Raw genomic sequence first — 10464 nt, 5'->3', positions numbered from 1 at the left:
AGCCTGCTTTCAATTCTTCTAATATATACAAAGACGTGGGATTGCTGGGTGATAAAGTAGTTCAATTTTTAATTTTTCCGGAACCTCCAAACTGTTTTTCATAGCTACATCACATAACAATCTTATTAGCAATGCACAAGCGTTCCAATTTCTCCACATCTTCACCAAGACTTGCTATTTCCTGCTTTTTGATAGTGATCATCCAAATGGGTATGATACCGTATCTCATAGTGGTTTTCATTTGCATTTCTCCAACGTTAGTGATGTTAAGCATCTTTTTATATGTTTTTGTTGGTCATTTGTATACCACTTTGGAGAAATATCTATTCAAGGACTTTGCTCATTTATAAATTGGGTTTGTTTTTATTGTTGAACTGTGTGAGTTTTACATACATTCTACATATTAAACACTTATCAGATAAATGATTTGCAAATATTTTATCCCATTGCATAGGTTACCTTTTCGCTCTGTGGATTGTTTCCTTTGATGTACAGAAGTTTTTGTTTGATATAGTGTCATTTGTATATTTCATTTTTTGTTGCCTGTGTTTTTAGTGTCATACCCAAGATCATTTCCAAATCCAATATTATGAAGCTTTCCCTGTTTTCTTCAAGCAGTTTTATTGCTTTAGGTCTTATGTTTAGGTCTTTAATCCATTTTGAGTTCATTTTTACATATTGTGTAAGGTAGAAGTCCAAATTCCCTTTTTTTTTTTGCGTGTGGATATGCAGTTTTCTCAACACCATTTATTGAAGAGACTGTCCTTTTAATATTTTACATTTTTAGCTCATTTATGATAAATTTGTTGACCATATGTGCTGGGTTTATTTCTGGGCTCTCTATTCTGTCCCATTAATCTATTTGTTTGCTTTTATGCCGAACCACACTGTTTTGATTTCTACAGCTTTGTTACGTGGTTTAAAATCAGGAAGCATGATACCTCTTGCTGTCATTCTTTCTCAAAATAGCTTTGGTTATTTGGAGTCTTCTGTGGTTCTAAACAAATTTCAGAAATGTTTATTCTATGTCTTTGAAAAATGCCTTTGGAATTTTGATAGAGATTGCTTTGCATCTGTAGATTGTTTTGGGTAGTATGGACATTTTAGTAATACTAATCTTCCAATCCACGAGCACTGAATATCTTTCCATATATTTGTGGCTTCTTCAATTTCTTTCACCAAAGTCTTAACAGTTTTCAGTACACAAGTCTTTCACTTCCTTGGTTAAATTTATTCCTGGGTACTTTATTCTTTTAGATGCAATTGTAAAAGAGAATGTTTGTTAGTTTGATAGTTTGTTAGTAGTGTATAGAAATGTAACAGATTTTTGTATATAGATTTTGTACCCTGCAACTCTGCTGAATTTGTTTATTACTTCTAAAAGTTTTTTGGTGAAGACTTTATGGTTCTCTATATTGAGTAACAAAATTATGGTCATTGATGGACTACACATTTTTGATAGGGGTCCCATAAAGTTTATAATGGAGTTGAAAAATATCTATTTCCTAGTGACATTGTAGCTGTCATAATGTCATAGCACAATGCATTACTCATATGTTTGTGGTGATGCTGGTGTAATCAAACCTACTGCGCTGCCAGCCATATAAGAGTATAGCACACACAAATAGGTACAGTACATAATACTTGATAATGATAATAAATGACTGTTACTGGTTTATCTATTTATTATACTGTACTTTTTATTGTTATTTTAGAGTGTACTCTTTCTATTTCTAAAACATGTTTAGTGTAAAATAGCATGCTGTGTTATGCCAGCAGCAGCCTTACACATCCCATGATACTGCATCTTTTAATTGCAACATTTTCTCTTCTCTTGTTTTAGTCTTGTGTTTTTTTTTAATAATGGCCCATAAGCATACAAAATCCACTGCTAATGTTACCAGTAAGAAGCTACATTGAACGATTACCTGCGAAACAAAATTAAAAGTGATTAAGGACTACAAAGATGGAAAATCAGTGACGGTTATTGCTTGCCAGTCAGGCATGTCCTATTCCACCATGGCTACAATCTTGAAGAACAAGAACAAGGTGATGAGAGCTGTTAAAGAATCTGCTTCAATGAAGGCAATGAGACTAAGAAAAAATTGAGAATGGCCTATATCAAACATGGAGAAACCTCTAATGACCCGGATTGAAGACCAGACACAGAAGCATATCCCTCTCAGTACCAAGAGGATCATAGCCAAACCAAAAATTTGTTTGTGTTGTTGAAAGAAAAGGCTGGACTCAACTACAACATTGAATTTACTGCTAGCTCTGGGTGGTCTAAACAATTCAAGGATCATTATTCATTACATAATGTGAAAGTAAGTAGTCAGTCTGTGAGTGCTGAAGTGAAGGCAGCTGAAGAATTTTTTTGAAACTTTAGGGAAGCTGATTGTGGAAGAAAATTACTTCTCAGAGCAAATATTCAATATGGATGAAATCTCCCTATTCTGGAAACAGATGCCTGAAAGGATTTTCATCGATAAAGAAGTCAAGTCAATGCCAGGTTTCAAGGCTTTAAAAAAGAGGACAATAGTGTTACTTGGGAACAATGTTGCAGGCTATAAACTGAAAAATTTTGTGTTCCAGCACAGTGAGAACCCCAGGGCCTTCAACCATATCAGTAAGCACACAATGCTAGTGTACAATTGGAACAAAAAGTAATGGATGCCTCAGCTCTTCTTCCAAGATGCCCTCCTGAATTGGTATGCCAGTGAAATGGAGAAGTACTGATTGGAGAAAAACATACCTTCAAGATTTTGCTTTTTGTTGATAATGCTCCAAAGACAGATTCCTTTTATTTATGATATTCATCCCAACATCTAAGTGGTGTTTCTACCTCCAAACTTCACCTCTTTGTTATAAACAATGGATCAAGGAGTTAAAGCAGCTTTTAAGGCCTACTACCTGAGGGAGACCTTTGTTCAGACTATTGCTTCAACTGAGGAAGACCTTAAGAAGATATTGTTGCAATTACAACATCTCTGACTGTGGAGTGAACCTTGTTTGGGCTTGTGGTAACATCACTAAGGAGTGTATGAATGGTATCTGGAAGAAAACACTCAAGAGGTTCATCTATGACTTCAAAGGATTTTCCAACGGTGAAGAGATTGCAAAAATCAACAAGACTACAGTGGAGGTGTTAAGCAACTTTAACCTGGGTGTGGATGAAGATGACATTGAGGAGCTCTGAGAGATGGTTCCTGAGGAACTGACTAATGAGGAGTTGTTGGAACTGGAAAAGAAACATACAGCTAAAGAAGAGGCAAGAGAAAAAGAAACTGCAGGAGAAGGAAAAAGAAGATCCCCCAAGAAAATTCACAGTGAAGGATTTAGCAGCAGCTTTTGCAGACCTCAACAAGCTCCTTAAAAAGCTTGAAAACATGGGCCCCAACACCAAAAAGTTTTGATTAATAGAGAAACATTCATGATGCACTATCTGCTTACAAACAAATCTATGATAAAAAAAAGAAGAAAACCACCGTGGTCATATGTCTAAAAAGAGAAACACATCCTCAATGAGAGCCTCAGGCAAGTACTTCAGGAGGTATTCCAAAAGAAGGCATTGTTATCATAGGAGATGAAAGGTCCATCCATATTACTGTGCCTGAAGATCTTCCAGTGCGACAAGATGTGGAAGTGGAGGACAGTGATGGTGATGATTCTGACCTTGTTTAGGCCTAGGCTAATGTATGTGTTTCTGTCTTGGTTTTTAACAAAAAAAGTTTAAAAAGCAAAAAAATTAAAAATAAAAAAATTTTAAACGACAAAATTTTTACAGACTAAGGATAAGAAATGTAGTAAATTTCTACATCTGTACAATATGTTTGTTTTTTAAGCTAAGCCTTATTACAAAAGAGTAAAAAAGTTTTAAAAAATTTAAAAGTTTATAAAGTAATTAAAGCGCTACAGTGAGCTGTTTAATTTATTATTAAAAAAGAAAATATTTTTTATAAATTTAGTGTAGCCTAAGTGCACAGTGTTTATAAAGCTACAGTAGTGTGTAGTAATGTCCTAGACCTTCACATTCACTCACCACTAACTCACTGACCCACCCAGAGCAATGTCCAGGCTTTTAAGCTCCATTAATGGTAAGTGCCCTAAGCAAGTGTACCATTTTTTTTATCTCTTACAATTATTACTGTACATTTTCCATATTTAGATATGTTCAGATGCACAAATACTTACCACTGTGTTACAATTGCCTACAGTATTCAGTACAGTAACATGCTGTATAGGTTTGTAGCCTAGGAACAAAAGGCTTTACCATATAGCCTAGATGTGTAGTAGGATATACTATCTAGGTTTGGGTAAGTACACTCTATGATGTTTGCACAACAACAAAGTCACAATGCCAACAATGCATTTCTCAGAATGTACCCCCATCATTAAGTGACATATGACGGTATAATATCTTGACACCTGCACATACTGACAGTTTTACATCTTCCTTTCCAATTTGGATGACTTTGTTTCTTTTTCTCACCTAACTTCTCTGGTAAGAACTTCCAATACTATGTTGAATAAAAGTGATGAGAGTGGGTTTGTCTTGTTTCTGGTCTCTGAGGAAAGGCTAAAAGTCAGTTCTTCAACATTGAATATGATGTTAGCTGTGTGCTTGTTATATATAGCCTTTATTATGTTGAAGTATGTTCCCTTTCTACTTTTTGGTAGTTTTCTCGTAAGTCGGTGTTGAATTTTGTCAAGTGCTTTTTCTGCATCTATTGAGATGATCACATAATTTTTTCCTTCATATTTTAATATGTCTCACATTGATTTGCAGATGTTGAACATTCCTTACATCTCTGGAATAAATGCAACTTGGTCATGGTGTATGATCCTTTCATGTATTGTTAAATATGGTTTGCTAATATTTTTTTTGAAGATTTTTGCATCTATCTTCCTACTGACTATTGGCCTGTATTTTTTTTCTTGAGTGTTCTTGTTTGGCTTGGTATCAGTGCAATGCTGGCCTCATTTTTAAAAAAGTGTTCTTTCCTCTTTTATATTTTGGAAGAATTTAAGAAGCTGTGATACCCATTATTCTTTAAATATTTGCTAGAATTCACCAGTGAATCTGTCTGTTCTTGGACTTTTGTTTGTTGGGAGGTTTTTTATTACAAATTCAATATCTTTACTAGTAATTAGTATGTTCAGGTTTTCTATTTCTTCATAATTCAGTCTTGTTAGGTTACATGTCTCTAGCAATTTATCCATTTGTTGTAGGTTGTGCAATTAGTTGACACATAATTGTTGATAGTATTTTGTTATGATCCGTAGTATTTCTTTGGTATTGGTTATAATTTCTCCTCTTTGATTTCTGATTTTATGTATATTAGTCTTCCCTTTTTTTCTTGGTTAGTTTACCCAAAGGATTGTCATTATTGTATATATTTTCAAAAAACTAGCTCTTAGTTTTATTGATCTTTTCTATTGTCTTTTAAGACTATATTTTATTTATTTCCACTCTGATCTTGTTTCTTCCTTCCTTCTACTAATTTTGGGTTTTTTTTTTTCTTCTTTTTGTATTTGCTTGTAGTTTACTTGAGATTTTTCTATTTTCTTAATATAGACATTTATCACTAGGAACTTCTCTCTTAGAACAGCTTTTGCTGCAACCTACTAGATTATGTATGTTTTATTTCCATTTTCATTTTTCTCAATGTGTGTTTTTCTTACTTTTTTGATTTCACCTTTGACACATTTGGTTGTTTAGTAGCATATTGTTTAATCTGCACATACTTATGAATTTTCCAGTATTTTCTTGTAACTTATTTCTAGTGTCCTACCACTGTTGTCAGAAAAGATGCTAGATATAATTTCAATCATCTTAAATTTATTAAGGCTCTTTTGTAGGTTAACACATGATCTGTCCTGGAGGGTACTCCCTGTGGACTTGAGAAGAATGTGTATTCTGGTTCTGTTGGATAGATGTTCTTGAACTTCTATTGTCTATCATTTCTAACATGTAGCTTACTTCTTTATTAATTATTTGTCTGCATGATCTACTCATTATTAAAAGTGAACTATTGAAGTCTCCTATTATCATTGTGATGCTGCCTATTTCTCCCTTCAGATCTGTTAATATTTCCTTTATTTATTTAGGTACTCATGTTTTGGTACTTATTTACAAATGTATATCCTCTTGATAAATTGATCCATTATCGTTATATAATGACCTTCTTTGTCACTTGTTTTGATATTTGACTTAAAGTATTTTGTCTGATCTAAGTACAGCTAACCTGGCTTCTTTTGGTTTCCATTTGCATGAAATATCTTTTTCTGTCACTTCACTTTTGGTCTATGTATTCCTTAAAACTGAACTGAATCTCTTGCAGGCAGCATACAATTTGGTTTTGTTTTTATTCAATCAGCCAGTGCAGGAATTTTTATTAAAGAATTTAGTCCATTTACATTTAAAGTAATTATTGATAGATATAGACTCACTATTTTTATTTCATCAGTTGATTTCTGGTTGTTTTGCAATTCCTGTGTACTTTTCTTCCTCTCTTCCTCTGTGATTGTTGATTTTCCATAGTGGTGTGCTTTGATTCCTTTCTAAATATCTTGTGTATCTAGTACAAGTTTTTGTTTTCTGTTTACCATGAGCCTTAAATAAAACATTTTATAACAGTCTACTCTTTGCCAAAAACTCTTAAATTTAAACACATACAAAGCTCTACCATTTTACACCCTCCCCCCACACTTTGAGTGTTTGATGTCACAATTTACATCACTTTATATGGTGTACATATTAACAAATTATTGTAGTTACAGTAATTTTTAATACTCTTGTCTTTTAACATCATACATTTACTTTACCATTGATATTTATACTTTTGCACATTTTCCTGTTACTAATTAGCACCCTTTTGTTTCAGCTTAAAGAATCCCTTTAACATTTCTTATCAAATTTATATACTTACTTTAGCTTTGAGTGTTATATTTTCACATCTTTTCCTGTTAGTAATTAACAGGAATTGTTTTAGTTTAAAGAAGTCCTTTTAACATTTCTTATAAGGCCAGTCTAGTGGTGATAAACTCTCTGAACTTTTGCTTGTCTAGAATACTTTTTATTTCTTCAATTCTGAAGGACAATTTTACTGACTAGAGTATTCTTGGTTGGCAGGGTGTTTTTTTGGTTTTTTGGTTTTTTTCCAGCACTTTGAATATATCACACCACCCCCTTCAGGCTTGCAAAGTTTCTGCTGAAAATTCTACTGATGGTCCTATGGGGGTTCCTTTGTACAGAAAAAGTTGTTTTGCTACTTTTAAGATTCTCTCCTTGTCTTAAACTTTGACAATGTGATTATAATGTATCTTGGTGTAGGTTTCCTTGGTTTCATCTTATTTGGAACTCTCTGTGACCTTAGGTTCTGGATATCTGTTTCCTTCGCTCTGTTAGGGAAGTTTACAGCCATTATTTCTTCAAACAAACTTTCTGTCCCTTTCTCTCATTCCTATTCGGGGACCTCTAGAATGTATATATTGGTCCTCCTGACATGGTCTCATAAGTCTCTTAAGCAATCTTTTCGCTTTTCCTTCTTTTTGCTCCTCTAATTGGATGAATTTCATTGCTCTGTGTCAAATTGCTCATCCTGTCTTCACCTCATCTAATCTGCTGTTGAACTCTTAAAATGAAATTTTCAGTGTAGTTATTGTATTCTTCAGTTCTATTATGTCTGTTTTGTACTCTCTTATAGTCTCATCTGTTTGTTGAAATTCTCACTTTGTTCATGTATTATTCTCCTGACCTTGGTGATTAACTTTACAATGATTATTTTGAACCCTTTTGTCACGTAACTCACTTATCTCCATTTCATTAAGGTTATTTTTTTATGAGGTTTTATCTTGTTCTTTCATTTGCAACATATTCCTGTTTCTTCATTTTCCTTGAGTTTCTCTGTTGGTTTCTATTCATTAGATAAATCAGCCTCTTCTCCGTGTCTTGAAGCAGTGATCTCTGGTAGGAATGAATCATATCGTTCAACCCCACCCTAGCTCTTGGTTGTCCCTCAAATATTTGTGATTGAGCAGCCTTCTTCGGTCTCTGTAGTTGGTCTCCGTATTTGAGGGTGTGCCAGGATGTGTCAATATCCCTAAGCGAAGATTGTTAGCACCTAGTTCCAGGCTGACTACAAGCCAGACCTTCAGGCAGTAGCTTTTATAGTATGCAAATATACCTCTCTTGGAGGAAAACTAGGCAATGGATGTTTCTGTCTGCTCTCTTTTCACTGAACCTGGGACATACCCAGTTAAGAACTCTTTCTTTGTTTGCTATTGCCTCATTGAACCTATGAACACAAAACTTACTCACTATCAGAGCCAGAATATCAAGCAGTATGTCCTCTGGATAGCAGCCACAAAAGCCAGTGCTAGACGTATTCACAAGCTCCCTTTACAGAGACACTGGCTACCTGGGTCAGGACAGAGGAAGAGAACTAAGATAGTGCCTGTTGACCTCCCCAGTCTCTGGAAAGGATTGAAGTCAGCCCCTAGATGTGTGTTAGATTAGAAGTCTGTCCGTCAGGCTGCAGCTTTTAAGATAAGCAAATAGGAGCCAGCCCAGTGGAGCAAGCAGTTAAGTGCGCATGCTCTGCTGTTGGAGGTCTGGGGTTCCACGGTTCAGATCCCCGGCGCGCACCGCCGCACCGCTTGTCAAGCCATGCTGTGGCAGCATCCCGTATAAAGTGGAAGAAGATGGCCACGGATGTTAGCCCAGGGCCAGTCTTCCTCAGTGAAAAAGAGGAAGATTGGCAGATGTTAGCTCAGGGCCGATCTTCCTCACAAAAAAATTAAAAAATAGATTAAAAAGAAAAAGATATGTTTTAAATTAGAAGGCTGCCCTCAGGCTGAAGCTTTTGTGGGAGATCAAGATTTGGCCACCCTGAAATCTATCTCTTTACCTTGGTTGTTTTCTCTGAGGACATTTGACCTCCCCCACTAACTGCCTAAAGAATTTGACATGGTAGCTCCTTCCTGGAACAGATCTATCATGATGGCTGTAAAGATAACGTAGGGTAAATGTTACAATAGGAAAGGCACCAACAAGCCCCTCTTATCAGAAGTTCTGTCTCTCTGGCCACATTCTCTGGATGACCCTGCGAAGAGTTGCCAGACAATCATTTACATTTACAAGGAAAATCTCCATTTGTAAAGGTATCTCCCTCTCTGTTTGGAGAAGAGAGGGAGATGAGCTCATTTCTAGTGACTTGTCAATGTAGAAGGTGAGGCCTTGAGCTACATAATAAACCTTACTCTTGTTTACTGTGCTTTAGTGGTAATCTCCTGTAACTGACTCCCCCCACCCCCAAAATCCTCCTTTGTCATTGGCTAAAAATGATATTTAAGACGAGAATTTCTGCTATTGTGTTGAGAAACACAGTGTCCCTGCTTTCTCCCGTGTATACATGTTATTAAACTTGGTATTATTTTCTCCTGCTAACCTGTCTTGTTGATTATTTGGCCAGCCAGAAGAACCTTAAAGAAAAGGGCAGAGGGTGATTCTCCCTCTTCCCCCTACACTTTTAAGATAAGCAAATAGGGCTCTTTCATGGAAATATTGTGACATTTCGGTAGGCTGTCTCTCACTGGGCTCTGGGGAGAGTCATGGTGAGTCCACACAGCCCTTTAAGGACTGTCCCTTAGTTCGCTGTAGCCTTGTGGCTCTCATCGATATAAGGCCTATTCGATGTCAAAGCTGGCTATGTGGAGGCTCTTATGTCAGGGGGAAATCTTAAAAGTTGGGGTGCCAGACATGAGGCTCTACCCCTTCAATCCTCAGGGAGAAGCTTTGGTTTGTGAGCTCTCTCCCAGTGTGTGTCACCATCCAGGGGTGGGGTTTGTGTTGAGATTGTGTCTCAACCTCTCCTACCCACTTTAATGTGAGTTTTTCTCATTCACCCAATGTGTAGAACTTAGCTACTTTCTGGATTTCACCAAGAGGGAATTGTTGCATATGTAGCTATAGATTCAGTGTGTCCATGGGTGAAGGTGAGTTCATGAACTTCTTATGTTGCCATCTTGAACTGGAATTTCCTTTACTTTTAATCTTTATACATCTTTGTATTTCTAGTTGGTTCCTTGGTCTTTTACTTTTATCTATTCTGACAATCTATTTTATTTGTATATGTAGGCTATTGATGTTTAAAATGATTATTGAGATAATTTGATTAATATCTACCATATTTATTACTGTTTTGTATTTGTTATCATGTTCTTTATCTCTATTTTTGTCTTCCACACTTTTTCTGTGTTCAGTGGTTTTAATTCAACATTTTGTTGATTCCATTTTCTCTCTTTCTCTTCCCGCAGTAGTTTTAATTGAGCATTTTATTGGTTCCATTTTCTCTCCTTTGTTAATTTATCAGTTATTCCTCCCCTTTGCTTTTTTTCTTGTTGAATTCACTAGCTCAGTCAATGATAACATTTTCTAATCTCCCAAGCCAGAAAGTTGTG

Source organism: Ceratotherium simum, chromosome Y, assembly GCF_057802395.1.
Source record: "Ceratotherium simum simum isolate JZ-2026a chromosome Y, ASM5780239v1, whole genome shotgun sequence".
NCBI classification, from domain to species: Eukaryota; Metazoa; Chordata; class Mammalia; order Perissodactyla; family Rhinocerotidae; genus Ceratotherium; species Ceratotherium simum.
The sequence above is the reverse complement of the archived record's forward strand: the minus strand, read 5'-3'. Positions refer to the sequence as shown.